This window comes from Pseudophryne corroboree, chromosome 1 (genome assembly GCF_028390025.1).
Source record: "Pseudophryne corroboree isolate aPseCor3 chromosome 1, aPseCor3.hap2, whole genome shotgun sequence".
In the NCBI taxonomy this organism is placed as follows: domain Eukaryota; kingdom Metazoa; phylum Chordata; class Amphibia; order Anura; family Myobatrachidae; genus Pseudophryne; species Pseudophryne corroboree.
Window position 1 is genome coordinate 649,121,936 of NC_086444.1, and position 24,773 is coordinate 649,146,708.

General features: G+C 48.1%; 1 protein-coding gene across 2 annotated transcripts in view; it reads right to left on the reverse strand.

The window, feature by feature from the left end:
* RNF38 (ring finger protein 38) overlaps positions 1-24,773 on the reverse strand; it is a 514,010-nt gene that overhangs the window by 230,524 nt on the left and 258,713 nt on the right. The window lies entirely within an intron of this gene.

Genomic DNA, 24,773 nt, shown 5'->3' on the forward strand with positions numbered 1-24,773 from the left:
GTCTGAAGAAACGGGGGAGTGTCTGGGCGAACGCTGGGTGTGATTGTGACGTCAAACCAGGAACGAAACTGACTGAACCCATCGCAGTTGCCGAGTAAGTGTGGAGCTACTCAGAAACTGCTAAGAAGTGTCTATTCGCAATTCTGCTAATCTTTCGTTCGCAATTTTACTATGCTAAGATTCACTCCCAGTAGGCGGCGGCTTAGCGTGTGCAAAGCTGCTAAAAGCAGCTTGCGAGCGAACAACTCGGAATGAGGGCCCTTATTCGAACTATTGCTTCTTATTCAGAAAATTGAGTTTTGCAAGGGTTGACAAGTCTTGAGCCACAAATTTGAAAACTGAAATCCGCTGTGAAGGGGGCTATTAGAATGACCTTTCCACACAGGATTCATACATAACCACACACAGCACATTTGCAGAGATTGAGCAATACAATATTATTTGCAGTTATGCACGTTCTGGCGTCAGAATGGCGTCCAATCATGACACCCTTGCAAAACTCAATTTCTCTTACGTTCTATTGGATGCTGGGGACTCCAAAAGGACCATGGGGTATAGACGGGATCCGCAGGAGCTTGGGCACACTGAAAAGACTTTGACTGGGTGTGAACTGGCTCCTCCCTCTATGCCCCTCCTCCAGACCTCAGACTTTGTGCCCAGGAGTGACTGGACACTCACTAGGGGAGCTCTACTGAGTTTCTCTAGAAAAGACTTGTTAGGTTTTTTATTTTCAGGGAGACCTGCTGGCTACAGGCTCCCTGCATCGAGGGACTGAGGGGAGAGAAGTCAGAGCTACTTCTACTTAGTTAAGGGCTCTGCTTCTTAGGCTACTGGACACCATTAGCTCTAGAGGGTTCGATCACTTGGTTCGCCTAGCTGCTTGTTCCCGAAGCCGCGCCGTCACCACCCTCACAGAAGCCAGAAGAAAGAAGCCGGGTGAGTATGTGAAGATCCGAAGACATCAGACGGCAGAAGACTTCAGTAACGAGGTAGCAGCGCAGCGGTCCATGCTCCCACACACTTCACCAATGGCACTTGCGGGTGCAGGGCGCTGGGGGGGGAGCGCCCTGGGCAGCATGTTACTGGGTCTTTTAAGGGCTGGCAGACAGGCACTTTCGGTGCCCGGGCACCGTTTTCCGTACCCCCGCCAGCATTCAAGTTTAAATTTTTGCGGGACTGAAGCGCGCCGGGAAGAGGCGGGGCTTAGCCGCACAGCTCACCAGCGCCATTTTCTCTCATCCACAGCCGCTGCATGAGACGCTGGCCCGGGACCTCCAAGCTCCACTCAAGTAAAAGGGAGCAAATCGGGGGGGGGGGGGCACAGATATTTGGTGCATATATTGTAATTAACAGCAGCGCTTTTCCGCATATATCGTTTGGTGGGATATATGGGCGCTGGGGTGTGAGCTGGCATACTCCCTCTGTGTTTCTCTATCCGGGCTTCCTTGTGGGTCTGTCCCCTAGCTGAAGCAGTGTGTGTGTGCCGGTGTGTCGGTACTACGTGTCGGCAAGTCTGAAGCTGAGTGTTACTCCCCGGAGGAGGTTGCTGGGGGCGCAGATGCGGGTCTGGAGATGGCTCTGTCGGCATAGCCGACACCTGATTTGCTTACAATGTTAAGTGCACTTAATACAAATGTGGCCTCGTTGTCTAAGAGATTGGATAAATCGGAGTCTCAGACTCAAGTGTGGAGGAAATCCATGGAGGATCCTTTGTCTCAGGTACAGGCCCCGTCAGGGTCGCAAAAGCGTTTGTTTACCCAGATGGTAGATATGGATACCGACACGGATTCTGATTCCGATGTCTACTTCACTGAGGCTACTTTACACCCAAGGCTAGTTAAGAGTATTCAGTACATGATTGTGGCTATTAAAGATGTTTTACGTATCTCTGACGAACCTGCGGTGCAGGAAACAAGGATTTGTTTGTTTAAAGGGAAAAAACCTGAGGTGAAGTTTCCCCCCTCTCATGAAATGAATACTCTTTGTGAAAAGGCTTGGGAGTCGCCGGACAAGAGGTGGCAGATTCCCAAGAGAATTTTCATGGCGTATCCTTTCCCCTCTGATGACAGGGAAAAATGGGAGTCGTCTCCGAATGTCGATAAGGCTTTATCCCGTTTGTCTAAGAAGGTGGCGCTTCCGTCCCCTGACACAGCAGCTCTCAAGGATCCGGCGGATCGCAAGCTGGAGACGTCTCTGAAGGCCATTTTCGCTAATACGGGTGCATTGCTCAGACCTGCTGTGGCGTCGGTATGGGTGAGTAGTGCTATTGCTAAATGGGCTGATAATTTAGCTTCTGATATGGATACCCTTGATAAAGATAATGTTCTTTTGACTCTTGGTTATATCAAGGACGCTGCAGATTACCTGAAGGATGCGGCGAGGGATGTTGGTCTCTTGGGATCAAGAGCCAATGCCATGGCGATCTCGGCCAGGAGGGAGCTGTGGATCCATCAATGGAATGCTGATGCCGACTCCAAGAAAGCTATGGAAGCCCTCCCCTTCAAAGGTAGTGTCTTGTTTGGTGACGGCTTGACTGACCTGGTGTCTACCGCAACTGCGGGTAAGTCATCTTTTCTTCCTTATGTTCCCACACAGCAGAAAAAGGCACCCCATCAGCAGATGCAGTCCTTTCGTCCAAATAAATACAAGCAAGGAAAAGGCTCGTCATTCCTCGCTTCAAAGGGTAGAGGACGGGGAAGAAAGTCGCCTGCAGTACCAGGCGCCCAGGACCAAAACTCCTCCCCCGTCTCTACCAAGTCCACCGCATGACGCTGGGGCTCCCCTGGGGGAGTCCGGACCGGTGGGAGGCCGTCTACGGATATTCAGTCAGGTCTGGGTTCAATCAGGCCTGGATCCTTGGGTCCTAGAAATAGTGTCTCAGGGATACAGGCTGGAGTTTCAGGAGATGCCCCCTCACCGCTTTTTCATTTCGGCCTTGCCAATGTCTCTTCCGGACAGGGAGGTCGTGAAGGCTGAAATACAAAAGTTGTGTCAACACAGGGTCATTGTGCCAGTTCCCCCGTCCCAACGGGGGGAGGGGTTCTACTTGAGCCTCTTTGTTGTACCGAAGCCGGACGGTTCGGTCAGACCTATTCTGAACCTAAAATCCCACAATCCTTACTTGAAAGTTTTCAAGTTCAAGATGGAATCTCTTCGAGCTGTGATTTCCAGCCTAGAAGGGGAGGGGGGGGGGGGATTTTATGGCGTCAGTCGATATAAAAGATGCCTACTTACACGTCCCGACATATCCTCCGCATCAAGCTTTCCTCAGGTTTGCGATACAGGATTGTCATTACCAATTTCAGACGTTGCCGTTTGGGCTTTCCACGGCCCCAAGGATTTTCACCAAAGTCATGGCGGAAATGATGGTTCTCCTTCGCAAACAAGGGGTTACAATTATCCCGTACTTGGACGATCTCCTGATAAAGGCGAGGTCCAAGGAAAAATTGTTAAGAAATGTGGAATTGTCTCTGTCGGTGCTGCGACAACACGGTTGGGTTCTAAATTTACCAAAGTCTCAATTGGTTCCGACCACTCGGCTGCCCTGTCTGGGCATGATTCTAGATACGGAGTTACAGAGAGTGTTTCTTCCGGAAGACAAAGCTCTGGAACTACAGACAATGGTCAGGGAGCTTCTGAGGCCAACAAGTGTGTCGATTCATCAGTGTACTCGGGTTCTGGGGAAGATGGTTGCGGCGTACAAAGCCATTCCGTTTGGCAGGTTTCATGCCTGGGTGTTTCAGTGGGATCTGCTGAGCAAATGGTCCGGGTCTCACCTGCACATGCACCGGAAAATAAGTCTATCTTCCAGGGCCAGGATTTCTCTCCTGTGGTGGCTACAAAGCTCCCACCTTCTTGGAGGGCGCCGATTCGGAATCCAGGACTGGGTCCTACTGACAACAGATGCAAGTCTCCGAGGCTGGGGCGCAGTCACCCAAGGAAGAAATTTCCAGGGGAAATGGTCAAACCAGGGATCTTGTCTCCACATAAATGTCCTCGAGTTAAGAGCCATTTACAACGGCCTGCTACAAGCAAAGAGCCTTCTTCAGGGTCGATCTGTCCTGATCCAGTTGGACAACATAACAGCGGTGGCGCATGTAAACCGTCAAGGCGGAACAAGGAGCAGGGTGGCTATGGTGGAGGCCACAAGAATCCTTCGCTGGGCGGAACAGCACGTGAGCGCTCTGTCGGCAGTCTTCCTCCCGGGAGTGGACAACTGGGAAGCAGACTTCCTCAGCAGACACGATCTCCGTCCGGGAGAGTGGGCTCTTCATCAAGAGGTATTTGCAGAAGTGACGAAGCGTTGGGGAATTCCTCTGATAGACATGATGGCGTCTCGCCTCAACAAGAAGCTTCCGAGGTATTGTTCCAGGTCAAGGGACCCCCAAGCCAGTGCAGTGGACGCCCTGGTGACTCCGTGGGTGTTTCAGTCGGTATATGTGTTCCCTCCACTTCCTCTCATTCCAAAGCTGCTGGGAATCATACGACGAGCAAAGGTTCAGGCGATTCTCGTAGTTCCAGATTGGCCGCGCAGGGCCTGGTATCCGGATCTTCAGGAATTATTGGTGGAAGATCCTTGGACGCTCCCTTTAAGAGAGGACCTGTTACTGCAGGGACCATGCGTGTTTCCGGACTTACCGCGGCTGCGTTTGACGGCATGGAAGTTGAGCGCCAAATTTTAGCTCAAAAAGGTATTCTTGGGGAGGTCATCCCCACTCTCCTTAAGGCGAGGAAGGAGGTTACGGCTAAACATTATCACCGTATTTGGAGAAAGTATGTTTCGTGGTGTGAGACCAAAACTGCTCCTGCGTAGGAATTTCACTTGGGTCAGTTTCTCAATTTTTTGCAGGCAGGCGTCGATGCAGGCCTGAAATTGGGTTCCATCAAAGTGCAGATTTCGGCTTTATCTATTTTCTTTCAAAAGGAATTGGCTGTCCTTCCAGAGGTTCAGGCTTTTGTGAAGGGAGTGCTGCATATCCATCCTCCATTTGTACCGCCTGTGGCGCCGTGGGATCTTGAAGTGGTCTTGCAGTTTCTTATGTCTCCCTGGTTTGAGCCTTTGCGTAAGGTTGAGTTAAAGTTTCTCACTTGGAAGGTAGTCATGCTTTTGGCTCTGGCGTCTGCCAGGCGAGTGTCAGAGTTGGCGGCCTTATCTCACAAGAGTCCATATTTGATCTTCCATTCGGATAGAGCAGAATTGAGGACTCGTCAACAATTTCTGACGAAGGTGGTTTCTTCCTTTCACATTAACTACCGATTGTGGTACCTGTGGCCACGGATGCTGTGGCAGTTCCAAAGTCTCTTGATGTTGTAAGTGCTTTGAAGATTTACGTCGCCAGAACGGCTCTTGCCAGGAAAACAGAGGTTCTCTTTGTCCTGTATGCTTCCAACAAGATTGGAAATCCTGCTTCTAAGCAGACTATTGCACGCTGGATTTGTAGTACGATTCAGCAAGCTCATTCTTCGGCTGGGCTACCGTTGCCGAAGTCAGTAAAGGCCCATTCTACCAGAAAAGTGGGCTCGTCTTGGGCGGCTGCCCGAGGGGTCTCGGCACTTCAGCTTTGCCGAGCTGCTACGTGGTTGGGTTCAAACACCTTTGCTAAGTTTTACAAGTTTGATACCCTGGCTGATGAGGACCTTATGTATGCTCAATCGGTGCTGCAGAGTCGTCCGCACTCTCCCGCCCATTCTGGAGCTTTGGTATAGACCCCATGGTCCTTTTGGAGTCCCCAGCATCCTCTAGGACGTAAGAGAAAATAGGATTTTAGTACCTACCGGTAAATCCTTTTCTCCTAGTCCGTAGAGTATGCTGGGCGCCCTTCCCAGTGCGGACTGTTACTTGCAGTGTATTATTGCTGGTTAAATTAGTTTACACGCGGGTTGTGTATTAGTTGTATTCAGCTTGTTGCTGTTGTTAATTCATACTGTTATCTGGTTTCCTGATATTCCGGTTGTACGGTATGTTGTGGTGTGGGCTGGTAGGTTTTCTCGCCCTTGGTTTAAGCAAAAATCCTTACCTCGAAATGTCTGTCTCTCCTGGGCACAGTTCCTATAACTGAGGTCTGGAGGAGGGGCATAGAGGGAGGAGCCAGTTCACACCCAGTCAAAGTCTTTTCAGTGTGCCCAAGCTCCTGCGGATCCCGTCTATACCCCATGGTCCTTTTGGAGTCCCCAGCATCCTCTACGGACTAGGAGAAAAGGATTTACCGGTAGGTACTAAAAATCCTATTTTTTTGAATAAGAAGCTGTAGTTCGAATAAGAAGTGAATAAGAAGCTGGCCAAATAAGAAGAAAACTTCAGCATCGTGTCAAAGTCGAAAAATATTGCAGAACACACATCACGTACAAACTGCACACACATGCCCACTGCGCGTGCACTTGTTCTGCAGTGCGTGCACATATCCGCAATTTGCGTATGGTCGCTCCCGCGGTCCTGCGCATCGGCGCGTGGTATGGGTATTTACGGCAAAGTTTGTGTACGCATGGAGAGCCATCAAAACACATTACATATTTAATCCAAATAGTGCACAATGTACACATAGGTGGTCATTCCGAGTTGTTCGCTCAGTAAAAATCTTCGCATCGCAGCGATTTTCCGCTTAATGCGCATGCGCAATGTCCGCACTGCGACTGCGCCAAGTAAATTTGCTATGCAGTTAGGAATTTTACTCACGGCTTTTTCATCGTTCTGGCGATCATAATGTGATTGACAGGAAATGGGTGTTACTGGGCGGAAACAGGCCGTTTTATGGGCGTGTGGGAAAAAACGCTACCGTTTCCGGAAAAAACGCAGGAGTGGCCGGAGAAACGTAGGAGTGTCTGGGCGAACGCTGGGTGTGTTTGTGACGTCAAACCAGGAACGACAAGCAGTGAAATGATCGCAGATGCCGAGTAAGTCTGGAGCTACTCAGAAACTGCTACGAGGTGTGTAATCGCAATATTGCGAATACATCGTTCGCAATTTTAAGATGCTAAGATTCACTCCCAGTAGGCGGCGGCTTAGCATGAGCAAATCTGCTAAAATCCGCTTGCGAGCGAACAACTCGGAATGAGGGCCATAGTCTCCTTGCACCACATCAGAAAGTTATAGCTGTTTAAATGGTTGCAGAACAAAGGGATTCACCTTTACAGGATAAGAGGGGACAGACTAAGGTTATAAGGTGGTATTTGGTATCCAGCTGTAGGGTATTTTAAGGGTAACATTCCGGTGTTGGTCTGCGGAAGATCGCATGTTCCTGCGGATAGTTATGTGCAGAAGCAGAATATAGATATAAACTGTATTTACTGTATATTATGTATGCGGCGGGAATCCAGAGGAGACCACCCACAAGAGCAGTTGAGAAAGACATCGCCTACCTTTTCAAATCAACTTATGACCTCTCCTGTACTGTAAAAGTGCATTCCTGTGTCCAATGGACAAAGGGATTACAGTATCCGTTGTATTGCTTTTGGAAGAATTGTATAAATAAAGCCTGCTGCAGCCTGGCCACGCACAAGACTCACAAAGTTATCTATCAGATGACCGGGGACCGGCCGGGTAGCGCAAGCGATTCCAATCACGTATGTACATTGACTGTAGCCATTATTCTGTTATATTGTCTTGTATTGTAGTCTATGATTTGTATTGTAAACCCCCTTTCAGAAATAATCCACTGTGGTGTCGGAACCCAGCGGTAAAATCACAATTGGTGTGGTGTATTTCTTTCCCTGCTAAGGTTTAAAGTGTAATAGCATCACACTGCATTGCTGCATAAGGTTTAAAGTGTAATAGCATCACACTGCATTGCTGCATAAGGTTTAAAGTGTAATAGCATCACACTGCATTGCTGCATAAGGTTTAAAGTGTAATAGCATCACACTGCATTGCTGCATAAGGTTTAAAGTGTAATAGCATCACACTGCATTGCTGCATAAGGTTTAAAGTGTAATAGCATTGCATTGCATTACTGTAAAGGTTTAAAGTGTATCTCTGGGTGTGCGCGCGCTGTGTGTACTTTGTACCCCCAGCGCGGCGTTTGTATGGAAAGTCCGTACAGTGATACGGGACTCTGTACGCTAATAGCGTAAAAGGTGCGTAGAGTGTGAATTAAGTATAGCGGCCGCAGCGGCTGATGGTTTAAAGTGTATTTAAGGTATGTTTAAGGTATAGCTTTCATTCCTGTAAAGGTAATCAGTTTTATAAATCGTGACATAGGCCCTCATTCCGAGTTGATCGCTCGCTATTTTTTGCAGAGCAGTGATCAGATAGTCGCAGCCCACGGGGGAGTGTATTTTCGCTTTTTCAAGTGTGCGATCGCATGTGCAGCCGAGCAGGACGAAAATGTTTTTTTGCAGTTTCTGAGTAGGTCTGAACTTACTCAGCCCTTGCGATCACTTCAGCCTGTCCAGTCCCGGAATTGACGTCAGACACCCGCCCTGCAAACGCTTGGACACACCTGCATTTTCCCTACCACTCCCAGAAAACGGTCAGTTGACACCCATAAACGCCTTCTTCCTGTCAATCTTCTTGCGATCAGATGTGCGAATGGATTTGTGGCTAGAAGCATTGCACAGCAACGATGCTGTTTGTACCCGTACAACACGCGTGCGCATTGCGGTTCATACGCATGCGCAGTAGTAACCTGATCGCTGCACTGCGGAAATCGGCAGGGTGCAATCAACTCGGAATGACCCCCATAGTGGAGAAGTTGCCCATGGCAACCAATCAGCTGCTACATATAATTTTTTAAAATGCACTTTATAAATGTTACCTCAACACTGATTGGTTGCCATGGGCAATTTCTCCACTCCGTTCATGAATAGACACCTTAGTAACTAGTCTTAAATATATACAAACGTATATTGTGGTGTATACTCAGTGACGGATTTACCACTAGGCAACAAAGGCCGCCTAGGGCCCGGCAGGTCCCAAGGGACCCTCGCCGGGCCAGATTCCCTAGCGGTAAATCTACTACTGCTCACAACTAGTAGTGCCACTGCCACCCGCTGCTATACATGTTACGCAGCGGCTCCCATCGGCTGCTATGGAAGGACAGCAGGTGTGCAGGCAGTGGTGTGACTCGTATGTGCAGGGATGCGGCTGCCATGGCCCCGGACTGCCTTCAGGGGCCGCCGCTCCCACCTGCACCTAGTCACACTACAGTGTATTTATGACCTGCCCCGCCTCCTTCGTGACGGAGATCTGAGTCGCCCGACTCCTCTGCACCCTCCCTTCTCCAGCAGCTGCTCCGTGGGGGGTGCAGCAGAGATTGGCCTTTGCCTCTCGTTACCAGGCACAGTTCTAGGAGTGTACTCCTTGACTGACTCCTATCCTCCTGCTTCGGCCTCTGCCTGGGTCCACGGGCCTCCCTTGCTGATACCCCAAGCTTAACTGGACACGGAGTGGTGAGTGACCAGAGAGCCCTGTGCCTTCCTACTCCCCCCACCCCACTGTGTGTGCCCCCCCTGTACCCCCTGCCTTATGTGTGTGTATGGCACCCTTTATCCCCCCCACACCTTGGTGTGTGGCCCCCTGTGTGTGTGTTAAAACCTTGTGCCCTCCTGCCCCCATCCACTGTACCTGACTCCTTGTACCCCTGCCTTATGTGTGTATGGCACCCTCTACCACCCTCTCCCTGGTGTGTGCCCTCCTGCCCCCATCGCCCTGTGTGTTCACCATTTGTACTGATTTCTATATAGTTTGCACCACAGCTGCCACCCCCCACTATCTCCCTGTCACCCCTGCCTCAGTCACCCACTATCTCCGTCACCCACTATCTACCTGTCACCCCTGCCATCCCAGTCACCCACTATCTCCATGTCACCCCTGCCTCAGTCACCCACTACCTGTCACCCCAGCCACCCCAGTCACCCACTATCTCCCAGTCACCCCTCCCTCAGTCACCCACTACCTGTCACTCCAGCCATCCCAGTCACCCACTATCTCCCTGTCACCTCTCCCTCATTCACCCACTATCTCCGTCACCCCTGCCTCAGTCACCCACTATCTTCCCATCACCCCTGCCATCCCAGTCACACACTATCTCCTTGTCACCCCGCTTCAGTCACCCACTACCTGTCACCCCAGCCATCCCAGTCACCCACTATCTCCCTGTCACCCCTCCCTCAGTCACCCACTACATGTCATCCCTGTCACCTACTATCTCCCTGTCACCCTTCCTTCAGTCACCCACTATCTCCGTCACCACTGCCATCCCTGTCACCCCTCCCTCAGTCACCCACTATCTCCGTCACCACTGCCATCCCAGTCACCCACTATCTTCCTGTCACCCCTGCCATCCCAGTCACACACTATCTTTGTGTCACCCCTGCTTCAGTCACCCACTACCTGTCACCTCAGCCATCCCAGTCACCCACTATCTCCCTGCCATCCCAGTCATCCACAATCTCCCTGTCACCCCTCCCTCAGTCACCCACTACCTGTCACCCCAGCCATCCCAGTCACCCACTATCTCCCTGTCACCCCAGCCATCCCAGTCACCCACTATCTCCGTGTCACCCCTGCCTCAGTCACCCACTATCTCCATGTCACTTCTGCCTCAGTCACCCACTATCTCCCTGTCACCCCTGCCTCAGTCACCCACTATCTCCCTGACACCCCTGCCTCAGTCACCCACTATCTCTGTCACCCCTGCCTCAGTCACCCACTATCTCCCTGTCACCACTGCCTCCCCAGTCATCCACTATCTCCCAGTCACTGCTGCCTCAGTCACCCACTATCTACCTGTCATATGAGACCACACACCTTTACTTTGGCACATGCTGTCAAAAGTTTATCCCATCAAGAGGCGCCAACATTTATATCTACTTACCAAAAAAAATAAGCTTGGGCCGGCCCTGCGCCCGCCCACTAGGAACATGCAGATGACCGTCCCCAACCATAGATGGTATCACCCCACCTACCCACTGCTTTACCGAACTTTAGCCGCCGCCACCAGTACCCCCATGCTGGAGCTGCTGCTGCAGCCGCGAGCAGTATAACTTCCCCCTACCCCCTGCTGTGCCCAACAAGCCGCCACCAATAGTACCTCCCACGCTGAATCTGCTGCAGCCATGGGACTTATCAATCCCCCTGCAGCACCAGCCATCCTACCCTAGTAATGTAGTGTTGGGTGTTCTATTTTAATACTATTGCAGTGTTGCAGCTGGTTGGATGAGTTGAATATGTTATCCGACCTCACAGAAATACCCTGATCACTTGCAGTGCCACAAAGCTGTCTGACTGACATGCTGCAGCCGTTTGGGGAGCGGTGACCGTTTCAAAACATTTAAAAAGCATTTCGTCCCCCCTTCCTGTTTTTTAGACTTGCAGAGGCTTGGGTCTGCATTTTCCAATGCAGATTTCCTGGCCCCAGCAGACGAGTTCCGTTGCCCTCTCTGAGTAGCTCTTAGGCTGGGTACACACTTGACGATCCGCATCTCACACTCGCTTACAAAGCCCTCACCCACTCCTCTCCCATCTACATCTCTGATCTTATCTCCCTTTACATTCCCACACGTCCTCTTCGCTCTGCTAATGCACGACGACTTTCCTGCCTACGGATTACCTCCTCCCACTCCTATCTCCAAGATTTTTCGCGTGCTGCACCACTTCTCTAGAATTCCCTACCTCTCCCCCTCAGACTCTCCACCTCTCTACAAAACTTCAAACGGGCTCTCAAGACCCACTTCTTCACCAAACCCAGCCAAATCTCATCCTAACCCTCTGTTCTACGCTCTCTATGTACCCCATCTGTGTCACCCCTGTCTGTCTACCCCTCCCCTTTAGATTGTAAGCTCTCACGAGCAGGGCCCTCTTCCCTCATGTGCTTATCCTTTCTTACTTTAATAATCTTCAACTGCATCAACTCCAGCAGTCTTCTGCCACCTGATACTTATTCCAGTGTCATCTGCTGATGTAACTATGTTTATTTACCCTGTACTTGTCCTATACTGTCATCAACTGTAAGTTGCTGTTTTCCTGTTTGATTATTTATGTACTCTGTAATTGGGCGCTGCGGAACCCTTGTGGCGCCATATAAATAAAGGATAATAATAATAATAAAAGACACAGCACTTGAATCTGCAATATCAGCAGAAGGTTTCTTGTTTTCTTCAGATGCTTCCTGCGGCATTAACATATTTTCACATCACTGCTGTACCTTGTACCACAAATCAATCAGAAATCACCTACATGTTTGTATCTCTCTGCAAAAATAAAAAATACAACTATCCCACCACATTTGATCTTATCCCTTGTATGTTAAACTGTAGTTATTTTCAAATAGTCCTATGTTATTTAAACCATAGGTTTTGACATTTAAAAATGTTCTGTTAACCAGAAACTCTTGAAGTGGCTATATGCACCTTTCTTGGGGTTGTTATGTACCACGTGGTAGTGTTTATTGTAAAAAAATAAAACATTTTTTTTTTTAATTTAGTGAAGATGTTTTTATTTTGTATCTTTTGTTTTACAATGTTTACCCATTAAACACCTGGATAGCCTGTTGACCATTATAGTAACAGCCTTGTGTTAGGGTACTGTAAGGACTGCTTAAATGGCATAGATGATTTATATATTAATGTTTCTTCATCATCCACTAGGATGATCTAAGAGAAGGGAAGTACCTTATAGCCCTTATACATTAGTCCTGCACCAAAATATGTATGGTCTACGCTAGAAGAACGTTGTTTCCCATAGTGCACCAGACTTGCTTAGGTACATCCCCCACAGAAATGCAAAGGTTAAGTTGTGTTTATTATGATGTGGTGTCACGCTGTCACTCTGGACGAGTCTTCAGACATTTTATTAAATTCAGAAAGATTAGGAGTGAGGAGGTCTCAGGGGGCAACGTGACTGCTATGGGGGGTGTGGGGATAAAAATATTAGGAGAGAGAAGGGCTCAGGGGGCAATGTGACTGCTACGGGGAGTGTCAATAACTCTGTATAAGACTAACATGAACTAAAACATCACACCCATTGAAATACGTAGAGTGGGGATATGCTCAATGTCATCGCTTATTAGCCAAAAGAATGTCTGTACCACTCACTGCCCAGCCAACTTCCCCTTACATGAGAGGACCAAAAAATACGTGCCAGAATAAAACGCAGGAGTGTCTGGAGAAACGGGGGAGTGGCTGGCCGAACGCAGGGCGTGTTTGTGACGTCAAACCAGGAACGAAACGGGCTGAGCTGATCGCAGTGTTGGAGTAAGTCTGGAGCTAATCAGAAACTGCTAAGAATTTTCTATTCGCAATTCTGCTAATCTTTTGTTCACAATTCTGCTAAGCTAAGATACACTCCCAGAGGGCGACGGCCTAGCGTGTGCAATGCTGCTAAAATCTGCTAGCGAGCGAACAACTAGGAATGATGGCCTATGTTGGGCAGCATGTGTGCACAGAGAGGGTGTGTGAGGCTATGGTGGGGCAGCATGTTGTGTGATGCTATGGGGGGCAGTGTGTGTTTATGTATGGGCTATGTTGGGCAGTGTGTGTGTACTGAGAGGTTGTGTGAGGCTATGGGGGGCAGCATGTTGTGTGATGATATGGGGGGCAGTGTGTGTTTATGTATGGGCTATGTTGGGCAGCGTGTGTGTGTGTGTGGGGGGGGGGGGTTCTCTTCCTAATCTATACTTGGTCTACAACCAGCCCTGCTCTGTATGGCTCTAGTCCCATCACCTGCCTCACTGGGGGGTGATTTACAGGCAATCAAAGCTGCACACAGTTGCCATAATTAGCTGCTGCTTGTATACAACACCAGGTCAATAAACCTCTGTGAATATATTAACATATTTTTTAAACAGCTGTCAAATTTAGTCCTACAGAGGGATTTCAGGTTAGCAGCTTCCATACTAGATAATGTAGCAGTCAATGATAATCAGAAATTATGAAATGAAAAGACTATTGACCAGTTGCAACAGTTTATAACCTCAACTGGGGCAGATGTGAAGAAGCATATTATTAATTACACATATTAATTCTTATGCTTCACCTTCAAGCTATAGACAAACCCAGTCTAACTCTCAAAAAGTGAATAATAACTGACAGATTACTAACAAGTGTAACAGTATGTAAACGGATAGAATACATTTAATCACAGTGATAATAAGGGGCTGGGTGTGATACCCCGACAGTCAGGTTACCGACAACGGATCCCTATGTGTACCATTGAGGGACCAAATCAGATACCTCCAATATCTGCAACGGACCCTCCATTTCTAAAAGCAGAAGCAGCCCCCTGAGGTTTAGGGAGCTTCTAGGCTGTCAGATTTGCCAAGCTCTGGAATGCTTCTATGGGCTACATGTTGGCCATGCATGCACAGTAGCACGCAGAGCTCACGAAAGAGGAGTGAAATTATTGCACTAGTGATCGTTTCACTGCTTAAAAAATGCAGGGACAGGCTCCTTTCTGAGACCTGGTCCCTGCATGTGACTATTAGTACTTTCGTTTTAGGGGCAGATGTATTAACCTGGAGAAGGCATAAGGAAGTGATAAACCAGTGATATGTGCAAGGTGATAAAGGAACCAGCCAATCAGCTCCAATATGTAAATTAACAGTTAGGATCTGATTGGCTGCTGCCTTTATCACCTTGCACATATCACTGGTTTATCACTTCCTTATGCCTTCTCCAGGTTAATACATCTGCCCCATAATTTCTTACTGCTGGGAATAGTGGCGATAAGAAATTACACTTACAAAATGTAAAACCTGATAAGTGCTAAATATGCCCCTAATACATCTGCTGAAAATATGTTGCTGATGAGGTCCAAAGTACAATAAAAAGATATCACAATTTAGAAGTAAAAATGTCAAATAACAATACCAGTAGGGTATTTATGATTTGCACTATGCATCGTAACAGAAAACATTTGGCCCTGAAGCCCATTAGTGATATAATGTAGACCTCCCTGCCATATAAGAAATCAATTTCAGTCATCTGCACTTGCAAATGTTCTGGTACGTAAACGCTAAGAACAGCTATCAATCCCACTTGCTGTACAAATGATTCTGCTAACTGGAAAATAAACCCACATCGTTCCCATCTAACTTTATTTGTACATAGTAAAACGCAATGTGGCATCACAACACAGCTTGGTCTACCCTCCGCTACCATAAATTCACAGCAAATCAAGTCACCTCTTAAACCAGCATATGTCTAAACAGATGGATGAGCATATTTACATTTCTGTGAGGTCAGGAAAAAACAGTGGAAACCCTAGAGATAGCCAATGTTCTGCTAATCTAAGCATCTAGGTAGATAGATATGTAAGAGCTGGCTCAGGGTACTGTAACGGTCATGAACCTGCATATCACTGGAAGCTTCTTTAACTCACTGGTCTCCAAAGTGTAGGATGTAAACAATAATATAATATCTAGTTGTCCCTAGGTTTCAGACAGTCAAAAGTTGTAGATTCATTATATTCTACTAAACGACAAAAATAGATTTCAGGGATGTAAATATTTGATCATGTTTTAGTATGTGAAACAGATGTTCTAGACATTCAGAGGGTGAATGAGTCATAGGAACAGTCATTTTGACTTACTCATCTATATTCAAACAGGGATTTCCTATGTCTGTGATGTAAGCATGCCAGTAACTGGGAAGACCAGAATCGTGTTGGACACGATGGGAGACACTCCTGACTAGACACCTAAGAATGTAAAAGTTTAGCAGTTTAAGGAGGTAAATAATCCTCAGGTAACAAAGCTTCTCAGTCATTTAATGCTTCTCAATCTCCCACAATCTATGCTCCTTTCTATCTGTCTCCTTTACTCCCCAGTGTTTGGAAATACCTTATAGATGAACTGAAAGTGCAGAAAATGTAGCGTGAATATGTTTATGTAAATGAAATATTTTAGACTGTGTAGGTAATGATAGGAATCTTCTTGGCAACCCAGACATGCTGTGTATAAGACTGTATAAATCAAAGAGAACATCTATACAAAGAGGCTTGTTAAAACTAATCATATTGTAAACCATATATAGATTTGGTATGGAACAAATATCACTTAACAGTTAGTATTATGTGTAATTGTGACTTTGTTCCAGTTTTCAATCTTATGCTCTTTAGCCATGCAGAAATCTAAACTGAGTAATTATAATCTCCTGCATGTAACGCACAAATTTGTTTTTAAATTGTGTAATTTTTATTACGTTTCTTTTTTAAAGAAACAAAATAAAAAAATCAACATCAGATACAGAAATTAGTCACCTTGTGATTAGTGTAACAATAAAACTAACATACTGTACAATAAACTGGGCAGATATATTTGTACAGCAGATACCACACAGAGGGGCCAATGTATTAACTTGGAGAAGGCATAAGGAAGTGATAAACCAGTGATATGTGCAAGGTGATAAAGGCACCAGCCAATCAGCTTCAATATGTAAATTAACAGTTAGGATCTGATTGGCTGGTTCCTTTATCACCGTGCACATATCACTGGTTTATCACTTCCTTATGCCTTCTCCAGGTAAATACATCTGCCCCAGAGTGCATAATCTAGTATTACAAACAACAGTTACGTCCCATGGATAAATGTGTAAGATATTGATACAACCAGATATATAACACTTGAGGGCAAGCAACGCTGGGATACAGATTCATTAAGTGCTTCAAATATAGTAACACACTTTCAGGACTCGTCTGGCATAGCGGGTTTTCTACCAAAATCAGAGGAACACCACATATCTAATTTGTCATGATACTTCGCCATCACAACATGACTTTTAAACAACTGCCTTTCGTGACAAACCACATCATTGACTACGGCCCTCCATTTCAGAGGGTCAGGTGAATCAGATGCAAACCAATACCGAGCCACCAAAAATTTGCTAAGGTAGTTAGGCACATGGTATACAAGTGTAAGAAATCACAGTTCTCGGCATTGCATTTTGGACAGTTGGTATCTAACACATTGGATGTTGGTATCTAACACACGGGGCAGGATGTAATGAATTCCGAGTATGGTGTTTAGCCTTTTAAATGATTTTCCCTTTAAAAAAACATCCGAGTTTGGCTTGCAACCGGCACAGTTGCCGAACTCGGACTTCATTACATCCCACCCACGATGTAGTCAATTTAATTGGACCTAGAATTTGGATCCAGTGTACTTCCGAGATAGAAGCCAGAGCCACCTCCCATTTAAGCTTGAGAGATTCAAGAATATGATGGTTTAAATCAGCATTTAAAGCAAATAACATAGAAATCTGACCTCTGGAACTTAAATACTTTTAACTGGAGAACAGATAAGGAGGGAGGAGTGCGCCCAAATTGTGCCTCTACTGCATCCCTTAGCTGCTAGTATCTAAACAAAGCGGAATAGGGAAGATCACATTCACTACTGAGTTGTTGAAAAGTTTTAAAGTAACCATTATCAAATAACTGACCCAAAGAATTAATCCCTTTCAACAACCACAAATTATCAGTAGAAAGACTTAGTAATTCAGGGTAAGATTTGCTGAACCAGAGAAGAGAATCAGCATCTAGGTCTGGCCAAACAAACAAGGTATGAGCAAAGCCGCACACTAGCAGGGCCTGGCAAAGTGTAGGAGGAAGGACAGCTGTGGAAGTACCGGACAGAAGAAATTATAAAGGAGAGGAGACTCCACCCACTCTGCCAGAAAGCCAGACAAAGTAGAACTATCAGTGGTAGGACCCCAACCTGAAAGATGAACCAACTGAGAAGCTACATTATACAGGCGAAGATTAGGGAGACCCAATTACCCAACTGACTTAACCAAAGTTCTAAGTGCTACTCGAGGCGGCTTATTTGCCCAAATGAATGATGATAAAACACTATCAATATTAGAAAAAATAGGATTTTGGTTGCCTACCGGTAAATACCTTTCTCGTAGTCCGTAGAGGATGCTGGGGTCCATATTAGTACCATGGGGTATAGATGGGTCCACCAGGAGTCATTGGCACTTTAAGAGTTTAATAGTGTGGGCTGGCTCCTCCCTCTATGCCCCTCCTACCAGACACTGCTTGACCAAACTTGAGGTCATCAGAGGCCAAAGTATTGAACTTGTAAAACTTGGCAAACGTGTTCGACCCAGACCAAGTAGCTGTTCGGCAGAGTTGTACCGCCGAGACACCCCGGGCACCCAGCCAGGAAGAGCCCACTTTACGAGTAGAGTGGGCCTTTACAGATTTCGGACACGGCAATCCTGCCGTGGAATAGGCATGCTGGATAGTGAACCTGATCCAGCGTGAAATCGACTGCTTAGAAGCAGGGCATCCAATTTTCTTGGGATCATAGAGGACAAACAGAGAGTCACTTTTCCTATGACGAGCCGTCCTCTTCACGAAAATCTTCAAAGTCCTCACTACATCCAAGGCCTTTGAAGTAATTGAGGAGTCAATATCCACTGGCACCACAATAGGTTGGTTGATATGGAAAGCCGACACAACCTTAGGCAGCAACTTAAGTCCTAAGTTCCGCCCTGGAACTTAGTCCTAAGTCCTTGAGTCCTAAGTTCCGCCCTGTCCTCATGGAAGATCAGATAGGGGCTTTTACAAGATAAAGCCCCCAATTCCGACACGCGTCGTGCCAAGGCCAACAAGGTGACCGCCTTCCACGTGAGAAACTTGAGATCAGCCTCCTGTAGAGGCTCAAACCAAGCAGATTGCAGGAACTGCAACACCACATCAAGATCCCATGGTGCTGTAGGCGCCACAAAGGGAGGCTGGATGTGCAGAACCCCTTTCAAAAAGGTCTGAACCTCAGGAAGAACAGCCAATTGCTTTTGGAAAAAGATGGACAAAGCAGAGATCTGGACCTTGATGGAGTCCAATCTCAGTCCCATATCCACCCCTGCTTGCAGGAAAAGTAGAAAACGTCCAAGTTGAAACTCCACTGCCGGAAACTTCTTGGCCTCACATCAAGAAACATATTTCTTCCAAATGCGATGGTAATGTTTAGACGTTACCCACTTCCTGGCCTGTATCAGGGTATACCTTTCCGAGCTAAGATCTGGCGTTCAACCGCCATGCCGTCAAACGTAGCCGCGGTAAGTCTTGATAAGCGAACGGCCCCTGCAGGAGCAGATCCTCCCGAAGAGGTAAAGGCCGTGGATCTTCCAGCAGAAGATCCAGTAGATCCGCGTACCAAGCCCTCCTTGGCCAGTCCAGAGCAATGAGGATTGCAAGAACCTTTGTTCTTCTCACGAGCTGAAGAACCTTTGGTATCAGAGGAAGTGGAGGGAACACATACACTGACTTGAACACCCACGGTGTTACCAGTGCGTCCACCGCCACTGCCTGTGAGTCTCTTGACCTGGAACAGTAACTCCGTAGCTTCTTGTTGAGACGGGAGGCCATCATGTCTATGTGAGGAACCCCCCACCAACCGGTTACCTCCTCAAACACCTCCGGATGGAAGCCCCACTCCCCTGGATGGAGTTGTGTCTGCTGAGGAAGTCTGCTTCCCAGTTGTCTATGCCCAGAATGAAGATTGCCGACATCACCACCGCATGCCTTTCTGCCCAGATGAGGATTTTTGACACCTCTGACATGGCAGCCCTGCTCTTCGTTCCGCCTTGTCGGTTTATGTAGGCCACTGTGGTCACATTGTCCGACTGCACCTGAACAGCCCGATCCTGCAGAAGGTGTGCTACTTGCAGAAGGGCGTTGTACATGGCCCTGAGTTCCAGGATGTTTATTGGGAGAAGTGATTCTTGATCCGACCATCGTCCCTGAAATGTTTGATGTGGCGCCCAAATGGGAATGTGGAGGTAAGCATCCTTAATGTCCAGAGACACCAGGAACTCCCCCTCCGTCAGTCCTGAGATGACAGCTCTCAGAGATTCCATCTTGAATTTGAACTCCCTGAGATAAGGGTTCAAAGACTTTAAGTTTAGAATAGGCCGTACCGAACCATCTGGTTTTGGTACCACAAAAAGGTTTGAATAATAACCCTTGTTCCACTGCTGAAGTGGGACCGGAACAATGACCTCTGACACCACCAATTTTCTGATGGCTTCCAGAAGAATTGTCCTGTCTGCCAGCAGGGCTGGCAAGCCTGACTTGAAGAAACGGTGAGGCGGGGGATCTTGAAACTCCAGTCTGTACCCTCTGGACACTATATCCAGGACCCAGGGGTCCAGACCCGACGACACCCAGACGTGGCTGAACTGCCGGAGTCTTACCCCCACCTGACCCTCCTCCAGGCCTAGCTGTCCACCGTCATGCTGAGGACTTAGGGGTATCAGAAGCAGGCTTCTGGGTCTGGGAACCTGCGGGAGCAGGTTTCTTTCCTTTGGCACGACCACCTCTGAAGAAGGTGTTCGAAGGCTTATTCTTTCTAGGCCTCGCGGGCCGAAAGGACTGTGACGTGGTTGATGAAAAAGGCTTCTTCGTAGCCGGTGCAGCTGAGGGGAGAAAAGGAGACTTACCCGCGGTAGCCGTGGCAATCCACGCATCCAGCGCCTCCCCAAAGAGAGCCTGACCTTTGTATGGTAGGCCCTCAACACACTTCCTGGATTCCGCGTCCACAGACCAGATGCGCAGCCAGAGACCCCTGCGAGCCGAGACGGACATGGAGGAGATCCCCGCAGCCATGGAACCCAGGTCCTTCATGGAATCCACCAGGAACCCTGCAGAATCCTGAATATTACATAAAAATAAATCAACGTCACCTTTATCCAGCGTAGTCGATTCCTCCTGCAGAGTGATTGACCACCTGGCAATAGTTTTAGCAATCCAAGCACAGGCTATCGTAGGCCGCAATATAGCCCCTGAAGCTGTGTAAATGGATTTCAGCGTAGCATCCACCTTGCGATCTGCCGGGTCCTTTAACGCGGTAGATCCCGGGACCGGTAACACCACCTGTTTGGACAGCCTGGAGACAGAGGCGTCGACTATCGGTGGGGACTCCCATCTCTTCCTATCTTCGTCTGGGAAGGGAAAAGCAACCAAGACTCTCTTGGGAATCTGGAATTTCTTTTCCGTAGTTTCCCATGCCTTTTCAAAGATAGCATTTCATTCTTTGGATGCCGGGAAGGTGAGGGGGATCTTCTTATTATCTGTAAAGAAGGCCTCCTCCACCTGTTCCAGAGCTGTGTCTGAAATGTGTAAAACAGCCCTAACAGCCTCAATCATCAACTTCACCCCCTTGGCCAGTGATGCTGACCCCCTCAACACATCCCCGTCACTGTCTGCAGCGTCAGTGTCGGTGTCCGTGTCATCCTGCATAAATGCACGTTTGTGAGAATGTACCGCAGGGGACCCCGAGGAGGCAGTATCAGACCATACAACCATAGAGGACTGGAGGACCTGAGTGGCATGTTCAGTCCTAGCAACTCTATCAGAAATCTGAGAAATAGTCCCCCTCAGAGAGACTAACCATTCTGGCTCTCTAGCTGGGATCTGCGCTAAAACAGTGCAATCCTGATTACATGGAATGGAATCCTCATGTTGTCAAACACCCACCAAACACCCCACAAATACACAAGAGTACTGGGCAGACAGAGTTCCCCCCCCCCCCCCCCCCCAAGAATGGCAGAGAAACACAGAGATTGGAGCCAACCCACACACAGCGCTATTAGAGTATAGGGAGACCCTAAACCCGCGCTGACTGTGTCCCTTAATAGGTGACACAGTCTTCACACAGCCTCCCCTCCCTTCTACAACCCCCTGGTACCGTACAGATAGCTGGAGTCGTTCTGGAGGGACCAGTGTATCCGCTGGCAGTGAGCTGCAGGCAGGAAAATGGTGCTGGACGCTGCTGGGTCCGCTCTGAGGAAAAGCTCCGCCCCCTCCATGGTGCTGTCTTCCCGCTCTTTCAAAGATTATACTGGCCGGAGGATTTGGTGCTGGCCTGGATCCGCAGACCCCGACAGGCTTGATGAGGTCAGTGTAGGGTCCGGAGCTGGCCCAGGGCGCCCCTCCCAGCTCCGCACCACATTACAGCTGAGCCTTCCAGGAGCGCGGTTAAGACCGCGCTCCTACCCTCTAGCCGCCCTCTTCACACTGTCCCCCCGCTTGCAAGGGGGGACAGGGACTCACTCGCCACTCTTCAGCTCCCTGAGGGGGTGGCGGCTGGCTGCCGGGGCGAGCGTTCCCCTGTGGTGGGGCGCGATCGGACCCCTCTGGAGCTCAATGTCCAGTCAGCTGGGGCAGTGGCTCAAGACCCCGCAGGGCGGACACTGCTCCCCCCCCCCCCTCAGTCCCTTGCTGCAGGGAGGCTGTCGCCAGCAGCCTCCCTGTAAAATAACAAACTCTGAAAAGATAGAAAAAACTTTTTTCTAAGAGAACTCTGTAGAGCACCCCTAGCTGTGACCGGCTCCTCCGGGCACATTTTCTAAACTGAGTCTGGTAGGAGGGGCATAGAGGGAGGAGCCAGCCCACACTATTAAACTCTTAAAGTGCCAATGACTCCTGGTGGACCCGTCTATACCCCATGGTACTAATATGGACACCAGCATCCTCTAGGACGTAAGAGAAAAACATTTTTGGAATATATATTGGCGAATGCTGTAGCAAGTATAGGTACTTTGGCTGGACAGACATTTTAAAGAGGTTAATATGACCCGTGACAGTAAGGGGTAGTTTTCTCCATGTATGGACCTGCAAGGTTCAGTATTTTGGGCATCATAATGAGCAGCTTGAGGTGTAATCCAAACACCCAAAAATTTAAACTTAGGGGTCCATTGCAATGGGCAAGAGGGCTGGAGCACTGTGGGGAGATGAACAGAGATGGGGAATACACTGGATTTCTCCCAATTGATAAGCAATCAGAAAAAAATCCCAAAAGCATTAACAATCTGTAGCAATGAGGTCAGAGGGACATCCACATGCTCCAGGAAGAGAAGCATATCATCCGCGTATAAAGCTATGACATCCGAAGCAGTATGTAACAAACAAGCCAAGGGCTCAATAGCTAGAACAAATAAGACCAGCGACAGGGGCAACGCTGACAGGTCCATCTGCTTATGTTACGCACAAATTAGCAGAGTCATACACAGAGAAATGGCCTGAGATGTGACATGAAGCATAACAGACCACATATGCTTTGCCATTTCAGCTTGCACTGTCTATGAGATGTATGATGCAACTGTTGTTGCTTGTGCTGGACAGTAGATGAAAATACTACTACTAATAATAATAATCATCCCCTTATTATCGGGGGAATTCAATTCCTCATGATATCCTTTCAGGAGTGAAAAATTATATTTTTACCATTGATTGCAAGTTTTTGGAGAGGCTTTCCAATTAGCCCCTGTTTCTTCCATTTTCTTCCAAAAACACATAGGATCCGTGATAAGTACACGGACCTCTGTGTTATCGCTGCCTAATTTGTTAAAGAAGCCTAATTATCAGGCATTTTTTTCCGGATCCTGCTGAGGCTTCTGAAAAAAAGTACCCCATAATAGCTGCCGCGGCCGCAGCTTTGGGGCTAATTGTATAGCCCTGTATGAGAGTTTGAGCTGTAACAAAGCTTTAGTGGAAAGTCAGTGTAAGGTTAAACAATTTTTATGTTTTCCTATTTATGTAGTTCATTTCGTTATTTCAATATAGCAATCTTTGCCTTGCCTCCGTATCCCCTTCATATAGGATATTGAAACACGTTTTTAAAATGTTTTATTTCTCTTACGTCCTAGAGGATACTGGGGTTTCATTTAGTACCATGGAATATAGACGGGTCCACTAGGAGCCATGGGCACTCTAAGAATTTGATAGTGTGGGCTGGCTCCTCTCTCTATGCCCCGCCTACCAGACTCAGTTTAGAAAATGTGCCCGGAGGAGCCGGTCACGCTTATGGAAGCTCCTGAAGAGTTTTCTGCATTTATTTTATACGTTTATTTTCAGGCAGGGCTGGTTGGCACCAGCCTGCCTGCTTCGTGGTACTTAGAGGGGGGGAACGGCCCAACCTCTTGAAGGGTTAATAGTGCCGTTCCCTGCTGACAGGACACTGAGCTCCTGAGGGAACTTTTCGCAAGCCCCACCACAGCGAGCGTACATTCCCGCAGCACGCTGCCACCCCTAACAGAGCCAGAACAATGAAGAGTGGTGACTACTAAGCCAGCGTCCCGGTTAGCGGGGCGCCGGCCATTATGGCGGCATGAGGGTACGGAGACGCACGGCTTCTAACTGGGGCGGAATGAGTCTCCAGACACAGTACACAGCTGCGTCTCAGTACACTGCACACAGTACCCACAATGGCAAAAACAGCCTCAAAACAGTTTTCTCTCCATTTTAAGCACCAGATTACCTCAGCCAGTATAAAAAAAGCGGGAAGACCGCGCGCCATTGAAGGGGTGGGGCCTTCACTATGAGCGGATACAGCAGCTCACCAGCGCCATTTTCCCTCTGCAGTGGACACAGACGCTGACTGACAGGGATGCGCAGCTACTCCGGAGAGACTCCAGATTACCTCAGCAGTACCAGGGGGTCATAGCGGGTGGGGGGGGGAGCGACTATTAGTGTACTAAATCCCCTCAGGGTACTTAGTCTGCAACCCGGCTAAGCTTGGCATTAGCAATAAGGGAGCGGTCGGGGCTGGCTCCAAATAACTCTGTGTCTCCCTGAAGGGCTGTTTGTGGGTTAATGGTGCTTACCATTTTCGTGTGTGTGTGTGTGTGTGTGTGTGTGTGTGTGTGTGTGCTCTGTCACATTTACATTATGTCAGCAAAGAGTGTGTTTCTTGTACAGCGGAGTGTTCCTCTTCACCAGGGGGCTCATTACTGGGTACTCAGGGCAGTGCACCTTCCCAGAATAGCAGGGCTGAACCGGAGTGGGCTAATTCCATTAAGGGAACGATCTAAAATATTTCTACGAAATTATCCCGTAA